This window comes from Malania oleifera, chromosome 8 (assembly GCF_029873635.1).
Source record: "Malania oleifera isolate guangnan ecotype guangnan chromosome 8, ASM2987363v1, whole genome shotgun sequence".
Classification (NCBI taxonomy): Eukaryota; Viridiplantae; Streptophyta; class Magnoliopsida; order Santalales; family Ximeniaceae; genus Malania; species Malania oleifera.
This window is the reverse complement of record NC_080424.1, coordinates 46929334-46939742: the sequence shown is the minus strand read 5'-3', so window position 1 is coordinate 46939742 and position 10409 is coordinate 46929334. Positions and strand designations below refer to the sequence as shown.

The window sequence follows — 10409 nt, the reverse complement described above, 5'->3', positions numbered from 1 at the left end:
TGGGTCTTTACAAGTTCTGCAAGGGTTTTACAAACCTTAGAAAAATGGCCGAACCTAGAAGACAACCATTCAATCGCGATTAGCTCTGCAAGAAAGCAAAGAGCAGAGATGTTGACTATAAACTCATGAGGAAATTTGCGTCATCTTTTACGATCCTGATGCTACGGACTCATCATTGAGCGAAGATGAAGGGAGAAATCCAAACAAACGTAGGAGGAAGCGTATTGTTCAAGAAATCAACATCCCCCATGTTAGTTCCCACAAACCCTCTGTTCTCGAGACAGAGAGCTTTTTCCAAGACAGCAACAATGGATGCAAGAACCCTAACAAGAAAAGAAGGGTTTTGAGAAAAATCCCATCACGGCCATCCTAGTCCAAGTACAGAGGCGTTCGACAGAAGAGATGGGGTTGGAGCTTGTTGAACAAAAAGGAGAAAGGAAAAAGAGACAGAGGAGAGAGCCCGCGGAGGAGAAAAACCCACCTCAAAATCCATGACCGCTAACGCGTGACTATTGACGCCCTCAGAGCCGTCCAATCCCTATCCATTGGACGACCCTGATCAATTTAGGACGCAGATCTCAGTGCTCCCACATCCTCCAATCCAGCACCCCCACGTGGTCTCTTACCAACCCTCTAATCATCTCTCCCTATGGACGACTAGGGTTCATTCTTGCCATCAATCCGTGTCTAATCTCATCATCCATTCGCCACATGCCATGTGGCGCTATTGGTATTGCTCCAGACCTTAAATCAGGTCGGCCCGAGTTGACTGGTTAGGATTCTCGAGCTGGTTGGGCCCGTTGACCCGGTATGAAGGCGGGTCGATGTTAATAAATTCATAAAAGTTTTTTAATAAATTCTCAAAATTCCATAAAAATCACAAAAAATTCATAAAAAATACATAAAAATCCAGAAAATTCCTAGAAAAATATTTTAAAAATCTCCTAAAGATTTGAAAATGATTTGAACTCAAAACTTTTTGAAAAAAAATCTCCAAAGCATTTTCCAAAAAAATATATTTGCACTCAAAATTTCAAAAAGAAATATATAATTTCTAGAAAAATCCCAAAAAATCTTCAAACTTCAACTTTCACGGTTTTCATTCCAAATTTTGTTTTGTGCTATTTTGAAGTTCAGAAAAATATTGAAAAATCCACATTGGTCCCAACCAAGACCTTAAACCGATTTTTCCCCAAATCGGTCAACGTTTGACCAATCCGTCCTCCACCGAACCGGTCGACACCAGTTTTTTCCATTTCATTTGCTTCTTATTGATATTCAGAAAATTCATAAAAATCACAAAATTTTCAAAAATCTCAAAAACATTTTTATATTTTAATTTCTATTGATTTTATTTGTGTTATTTTGAAAGTTAGGGAAAAATATTGAAAAATCAAAAAAATAGGTTCACACTTGAGAAAAATCACAAATATGTTTTTTTTTTAGGCATAGGAAACCATTTTCATCCCCCAACGAACTTCGAAAACCTCCTAGAATAGTATTTTCCTACTTAGAAAAAACTACAGATTTCGAAATCCCTGGGAGTGTATTTTCATAAACTATTTTCGATTTTCCTTCCCAATGATTGCAACCAAGGGCATGGACTCTTCGGAGTATTGGCTTGCCCCGGTTATGAGGGAATACCTATATAGTATTTTCATTTTTTGATTTTTGAAAAGGAGTAATTTGTAAAGGCTTATTAGATTTATTTTGGGATAGTTTTTTATTAATCTGGTACCGTTCGTAAGAACGGGCACGTAGGGGGTGCTAATACCTTCCCCTAGCGTAACCGTACTCCTAAGCTCGACTCTGGTAACACAGTCCGATTCTACCCCTAATGGGGTAGCAATCAAGTGTTCTAACCATACTTCAAAAAGTTAGTTGTAACTCCACCACACATTGCTTTTTCACGAAAATATATTTTTCAAAATCACACATTTCCATCCATTTTCCCCCTGTTCACTAGCCAAGAACCCACACATGGGTTGGGTTCCAGGACATCGCGACATATAACTCCGAGAAACCTTAATTCACCGAATTAAGTGACCAATTTTGGTCAATAAGGTCTTGCTCCAAACCTTAAATCAGGTCGGCCCAAGTTGACTGGTTCGGATTCCCAAGCTGGTTGGGCCCGTTGACCCGGTATAAAGGTGGGTTGATGTTAATTAATTCATAAAATTTTTTTAATAAATTCTCAAAATTCCATAAAAATCACAAAAAATTCATAAATAATACATAAAAATCCAGAAAAATTCCTAGAAAAATTTTATAAAAAATCTCCTAAAGATTTCAAAATGATTTGAACTCAAAACTTTTTGAATAAAAATCTCCAAAGCATTTTCCAAAAAAATATATTTGCACTCAAAATTTCAAAAAAAATATATAAAATTTCTAGAAAAATCCCAAAAATTCTTCAAGCTTCAACTTTCACGGTTTTCATTCCAAATTTTGTTTTGTGCTATTTTGAAGTTCAGAAAAATATTGAAAAATCCACATTGGTCCCAACCAAGACCTTAAACCGATTTTTCCCCGGATCGGTCAACGTTTGACCGGTCCGTCCTCCACCGAACCGTTCGACACCAGTTTTTTTCATTTCATTTGCTTCTTATTGATATTCAAAAAATTCATAAAAATCACAAAATTTTCAAAAATCCCAAAAGCATTTTTATATTTTAATTTCTATTGATTTTAGTTGTGTTATTTTGAAAGTTAGGGAAAAATATTGAAAAATCAAAAAAATAGGTTCACACTTGAGAAAAATCACCAATATGTTTTTTTTTTAGGCATAGGAAACCATTTTCATCCCCCAACGAACTTCGAAAACCTCCTAGAATAGTATTTTCCTACTTAGAAAAAACTACAGATTTCGAAATCCCTGGGAGTGTATTTTCATAAACTATTTTCGATTTTCCTTCCCAATGATTGCAACCAAGGGCATGGACTCTTCGGAGTATTGGCTTGCCCCGGTTATGAGGGAATACCTATATAGTATTTTCATTTTTTGATTTTTGAAAGCGAGTAATTTGTAAAGGCTTATTAGATTTATTTTGGGATAGTTTTTTATTAATCTGGTACTGTTCGTAAGAACTGGCACGTAGGGGGTGCTAATACCTTCCCCTAGCGTAACCGTACTCTTGAGCTCGAATCTGGTAACACAGTCCGATTCTACCCCTAATGGGGTAGCAATCAAGTGTTCTAACCATACTTCAAAAAGTTAGTGGTGACTCCACCAAACATTGCTTTTTCATGAAAATATATTTTTCAAAATCACACATTTCCATCCATTTTCCCCCTGTTCACTAGCCAAGAACCCACACATGGGTTGGGTTCCGGGACATCGCGACATATAACTCCAAGAAACCTTAATTCACCGAATTAAGTGACCAATTTCGGTCAATAAGGTCTTGCTCCAAACCTTAAATCAGGTCGGCCCGAGTTGACTAGTTCGGATTCCCAAGCTGGTTGGGCCCGTTGACCCGATATAAAGGCGGGTTGATGTTAATTAATTCATAAAATTTTTTTAATAAATTCTCAAAATTCCATAAAAATCACAAAAAATTCATAAAAAATACATAAAAATCTAGAAAAATTCCTAGAAAAATTTAAAAAAAAATCTCCTAAAGATTTGAAAATGATTTGAACTCAAAACTTTTTGAATAAAAATCTCCAAAGCATTTTCCAAAAAAATATATTTGCACTCAAAATTTCAAAAAAAATATATAAAATTTCTAGAAAAATCCCAAAAATTCTTCAAGCTTCAACTTTCACGGTTTTCATTCCAAATTTTGTTTTGTGCTATTTTGAAGTTCAGAAAAATATTGAAAAATCCACATTGGTCCCGACCAAGACCTTAAACCGATTTTTCCCCGGATTGGTCAACGTTTGACCAGTTCGTCCTCCACCGAACCGTTCGACACCAGTTTTTTTCATTTCATTTGCTTCTTATGGATATTCAAAAAATTCATAAAAATCACAAAATTTTCAAAAATCCCAAAAACATTTTGATATTTTAATTTCTATTGATTTTATTTGTGTTATTTTGAAAGTTAGGGAAAAATATTGAAAAATCAAAAAAATAGGTTCACACTTGAGAAAAATCACGAAAATGTTTTTTCTTAGGCATAGGAAACCATTTTCATCCCCAATGAACTTCGAAAACCACCCAGAATAGTATTTTCCTACTTAGAAAAAACTACAGATTTCGAAACCCCCGGGAGTGTATTTTCATAAACTATTTTCGATTTTCCTTCCCGATGATTGCAACCAAGGGCATGGACTCTTCGGAGTATTGGCTTGCCCCGGTTCTGAGGGAATACTTATATAATATTTTCATTTTTTGATTTTTGAAAGGGAGTAATTTGTAAAGGCTTATTAGATTTATTTTGGGATAGTTTTTTATTAATATGGTACGGTTCGTAAGAACGGGCGTGTAGGGGGTGCTAATACCTTCCCCTAGCGTAACCGTACTCCCGAGCTCGAATCTGGTAACAGAGTCCGATTCTACCCCTAATGGGGCAGCAATCAAGTGTTCTAACCACACTTCAAAAGGTTAGTGGCGACTCCACCACACATTGCTTTTTCACGAAAATATATTTTTCAAAATCACACATTTCCATCCATTTTCCCCCTGTTCACTAGCCAAGAACCCACACGTGGGTTGGGTTCCGGGACGTGGCGACATATAATTCCAAGAAACCCGAATTCACCGAATTAAGTGACCAATTTCTGTCAATTTGGTTTGGTTAATAAATAGGTCAGTTCAATTCATTGGTTACAATTTTACCAATTTTTGGTTCATCGGTTATTGGTTCGGTTAATATATATTTTAATTCGGTTATCCAAATTAATAATTAATTACAAATTTAAATATAAATTAAAGGTAATTTGGAGTGTTTTGATAACCATTTAGTCACTATTTTATATTTTATTAATGAGTAGTGCTTCCACGAAACCTTTGCATAATATATATTACAAAGTCTATCTCAAAGAAGCTGGAACAATCTTCCTCAAATGGTTAAAGTGAAACTTCCTTGTGGAAAAAGCTATATAATATGATGTGTAAGGTGTAAGGGCTCTAGTCCCATAAACCTAGGACAAACTCTGAATTGTAATCATCTTAATTCCACGAGCAACCCACCTATGCATAGACATTTGAAGAAAGCGTGTTGTTTCTCTTTCATGCATCTCATTCCTTGTTACTGTACATGATGAACAGTTTTAAAAGATCTCTTAAACTAACTCTATTGCATATTTAAAAAATCAGTCCAATCATTGCATACCTTCAGCACACCTTAATTCGACCCTGGTCTGTACACTGTCATTTCAAAAGGTAAGAACACAAAAAGGTTTAAATTTAGAGAATCTTTTCAACCAATATTCACTACCAATGACAACTCTTCTATTATTTTATGTCCGCTATGTTAAGAACAATAATCTCAGTCCATGGCCAGACATATCGATATTTCCTTTAGATTTGAAAGAGGTTGCTTCTATTAGGAAAAGTGAAAAAAGATATTCAGGACCTTATTCATTCAAGAAGCTAAAAATGAGTAATGCTTCCACGAAACCTTAATTAACAGAATAATACTACAAAGTCTGTCTCAAAGAAGTTGGAAAAATCTTTCACAAATGATGAAAGTGGAAAGTCCCTAGGGGGAAAAGCTATATAATATGATATGTAACAGCTCTGGTCCCATTAAACCTAAGACATCCTCTTCTCGTTGTATTTTATCTTCAACTCATCCAAATTCTCATTTGCATGTGGTATCAAGTTGCTTATTGGACAATATAAGCAACTATTCCTAATTTTATGTATCTCATCTCTTAAACTCTATTACATTTCAAAAACCAATCCATTCATTGCAGAAATTCACCCTATATCAATCTTCCCTGGTCTGTACACAGTCATTCCAAAAGGTATGAACTTCAAAAGGTTTAAATTTGGAGAATCTTTTCAACCAATATTCACTATTACATAAATGACAGCTCTTCCATCTTTTTTGTCCACTATGTTAAGAACAACCTCAGTTTCGAATTGGCCAAATATGGATCATTCCGTTTTCAAGTTTGAGAGGTACGACTCATCAGCTAGGTCAGCTTCGAAGTATTTTGCCAAGATTATCTTAATTTAATTAAAAATTTTGAAGTTCATACCTTTGGAATGACCGCGTACAGACCAAGGATGTTGTGGTCAAGTTTTGCAATAATGAACTAATTTTTTAAATATCATATATAGAGTTTGAGCGATCTTTTGAAGTTGTTCATTATCACAGTACTAAGAAGGAATGGGATGCACACGAAAGAAACAGTTTGGTTCAGATATCTATACATTAGGTGGGTTGGTCATGAAGATGATTACAATTCATATAGGCCAATAGGAAACTATCTTCGTAGTAGAAGACAGATAGGAACAATTGCTGATATTGGCAAGGAAGTAGAATAGGGAAGCTTATTAGTGATGGTTTAATAAATTTGTCACTAATAATAAACTGTTAGTAACGATTCTCATAAATTATCACTAATATACTTAAATAAAATATTTATATTTTTTTAAATAAAAAATAATATTAGTTACGATTCAATAAATTCGTCCCTAATAATAGACTAGTACTAACGGTTTGCATAAACTGTCACTAATACATTTGACTTTTTCTAGCTAACAAATGCATTATTAGTGACGGTTTAATATACCGTTATTAATACAAGACAAATAGTGGCGGTTTGGAAAAACCGTGACTAATAATGCATTATTAGTGACGATTTATAAGAACCATGACTATATTATGTTGACTTTTTCTCAGTTAACATGCTCTATTAGTAACGGCTTAGGGAACCGTAACTAATATGATACTATTAGTGGCGAATGACAAACCGTCACTAATAATGGCCTTTTTTTTTTTTTATCAAAAGGGGTAAATGTATTGATCAAAACCGTATATACAACTACACTGGGCGTCCCCAGGCAAAGAACAAGATTCCTCACATGACCAGATACTATTACAATCCACTTTATACACCAAAACTTGGGCATCCCCAGGGGTTAGTTAAGACCAATTCCAGACTATTCAAAACTACTTACATCAAGAAATTCTACCCTGCACAAATACATCAATTAGGACTAGTCAATAGCATACAAGCCATATTTATCATAAGCAACCCTATAAGTATGCCTTTGAATCACATTAACCAGCTCCAATGGGGATATAACATGGTTCTCAAATCCGCTCATGTTCTTGGAATGCCATAAGAAATAGATTGTTGCAGCCAGTCTGATTTTATTTCCTACAGAGTGGATTCCATTACCTTTTGCTTCTTTGTGTAACCATTTAACTACTGTTTTGATAGTTGTGATGTTCCTCCTTAGCCCCAGCCATCCTCTGATGCCATTCCATAATTCAACCGAGAAGCTACATCTAAAGAATAAGTGCTCCAGTGTTTTAGTCTCTCTTTTGCAATACACACACATCTGATCTATTTCCTCCCCACCCCCCCCCCCAACTTTATCACATGTAAGGAGCTTCCCTTTCACACCTAGCCACAAACAAAAAGCATGCTTTGGCAAATTCCCATTATACCACCCCTCCTTAGCCCACGGTACTTTGTGACTTTTATTCCTCCAGAATTCATAGCCCATATGAGATTTATTATCCCAACCATTCATCATTTCAATAGCAGCTTCCATTCCCCCACAAATCTCCATCAGCTGATCCCTTATGCCAATTAGCTTTTTGAACAAAGGAGAGTCATTCTTTTTTGCTGTAACCTCCTAGATATTAGACTCCCTTAAATAAATCTAGTGTATCCACTTAGACCATAAAGCATCTTTTTTGGAATGGATGTTCCACAAAATTTAGTCAATAGAGCCATATTCCATATGTTCAAATCAAAAACACCTAGTCCACCCACAGATTTTGGGAGACAAATTTCATGCCAAGCCACCAATGGTTTCTTCCTGCCCCCCCCCCCCCCCCCCATAAGAGCACCCTACACAGTTTGATAATTTGGTTCAGAACATTCAAAGGGATAGGAAATATAGCAAGCCAAAAGCATTCCACACCTTGAATGACTGAATTTAAAATCTCCAATTTCCTTGCATATGACAGAGTACTCCCAGACCATTGTTTAAACAGATTCGAGATTCGACTCACCAGAGGAGCATAGTGTGCTACATTCAGTTTAGAGGGCATAAGAGGAATTCCCAGGTAGCTGAAGGGAAATTCCCCCAACCTTATACCAGTTATATTTAGTATACTCTCCAACTTATGTTCCTTAATTCCAGCCTGATATAGGTTTGATTTCAAGCAGTTGACTGTAAGACTAGAGCAGTTGGAAAATTTATGTAAGCAATCAATTAGATAACTTACAGATTTAGAATCACATTGAGAAAATAGCATCAGATCATCTGCAAACACTAGATGAGTAATTCTCAGTTCATCACACCTGGGGTGAAATTTAAAATCAAACTTTCCCTCCACTGATTTTAGTTGCCTCGATAGATATGTCATGCATATAACAAACAAGAGGGGAGACAGGGGGTCCCCTTGTCTTAAGCCTTTCCTACCTTTGAAGAAGCCAAAGAGTCTTCCATTCAAAGAAATGGGGAAAAAAGAGGTAGACACACATTCCATAATCCAAACCACCATCTTAGAAGGAAATTTAAGGAGTACCAGCATTTCATTTAGGAAGGACCAGGATACTATGTCATATGCCTTCTTCAGATCTATTTTCATCAAACATCTAGGAGAAATTCTTTCCTCGCATAGCCTCTTACCAATTCCTCGCATGGCCTTTTAGTGACACCTTGAAATTGTCACTAATACCGTAAGAAATGTCGCCAATATTTTCCCAGGATGATTTGAGCGGTAAAAATAGTTTTTAGTGACGAAAGTATTAGTGACAGTTTTTATATCGTCACTAAAGGTGACTTATTAGTGAAGGTTGTCAAAATCGTCACTAATACTTACACTAGTAGTGATGATTTTTAAAAAACTATCACTAATATGTCTCTTTTAATAACGAAATTGGAACCGTCACTAATACTTTTGTTACTAAAAATAAGTTTTTTTGTAGTGAGCATAGAATCTTCACCTCGAACAGTTAGATATAAAAACTGTTTCCTCCATACTGATTTAGAGGAGGAGATGTACATGCACCAACCTGAAGATTTTGCAAAGAAAGGCAAAGAAAAACTTGTTTGTATGTTGAAAAAAAGTATGCATGGTTTGAAATAGGCTCCAAGATAGTGGTATAAGAAATTTGACGATTTCGTACAAAAGAAATGTGAAGATTTGTGGTTTCAGTCCAAGAACATAGATTGGGAGGTAGACTATTTTTTGTTTTATATTGAAGTCTAGCCATGGCATGCACTATGTTTTTAATTTTTTTTTAAAATTAAATGACAAAAAAGTTAAATAGTATGAGTATATTTTGGGATAGATGTATTTTGGGATAATTATTAGTAGTTATGAGAATAAATTTGATATAATTATAAGGTTATTTTGGGATAGTTATGGATAGTTAAATGAGTATTTTGAAATAATCATTAATTGTTATAAGGATAAATTTGATGTTATAAAAAACTAACATCAAAGGAAGAATCTCCTTTATACCATTAGAGATAACTATAAAGATGTTTTCAAATGATTATGAGTAATTAAAGGAATATTTTGAAATAATTATCAGTAATTATACGGATACATTTGATATTTTTAAAATATAAAATTAAAGAAAAAATCTTCTTTATAATATTAGAGATAATTATAAGAGTATCTTGTGATAATTGTGAATAATTAAAGGAATTATTTAAAATAATTATACAAATAAATTTTAATTTGTTGAAAGATGTGAAAACCGCATTTTAAAAAGACGGCATACACTAGAATTGCTATAGTACTATGAGAAGTTTGAAAAACGTGGAAAATAACAAAAGAGAATCTGACAGCTGTGGGATTTGAACCCACGCCCTTTCGGACCAGAGCCTAAATCTGGCGCCTTAGACCACTCGGCCAAACTGTCCGTCTTGCTAAGTCTCACTCTTTGCAGGGTACAACTAAAGTAAATAATATAATTTGAGATAGTCAACCTTTATGCAGAGACAGATGTTGACTACAATTCACCCAATTTACATTTCTTTTGTAAATTGTAATAAATTTATATTTCCATGAACTATGAACTACGAACTATGAACTATGAAATCACCAGATACTGAATGACAACTTCTTGTTAAATTCTTCAATTTTCTTTAACCTTATCCCCTAGTAAGATTTTGTATTTGAATTTGAATGTATGTAAACTAAATTAACGTATAATATAAAATTATATTGAGATTTATTCAAAATCATTCAAATTTAAATCGAGACATGAAATCTATACTCTCACATGCAATGTAAATTGATTTATAATTTAAAAAA

At 34.6% G+C, this 10409-nt stretch overlaps 1 non-coding gene across 1 annotated transcript; it reads right to left on the bottom strand.

The window, feature by feature from the left end:
* Nucleotides 1–9934: 9934 nt before the first annotated feature.
* On the bottom strand, nucleotides 9935–10014 carry TRNAL-UAG (transfer RNA leucine (anticodon UAG)). Its single transcript has one exon. It is a non-coding gene; the product is annotated as a tRNA-Leu (tRNA).
* Between the last annotated feature and the right edge of the window lie 395 nt (nucleotides 10015–10409).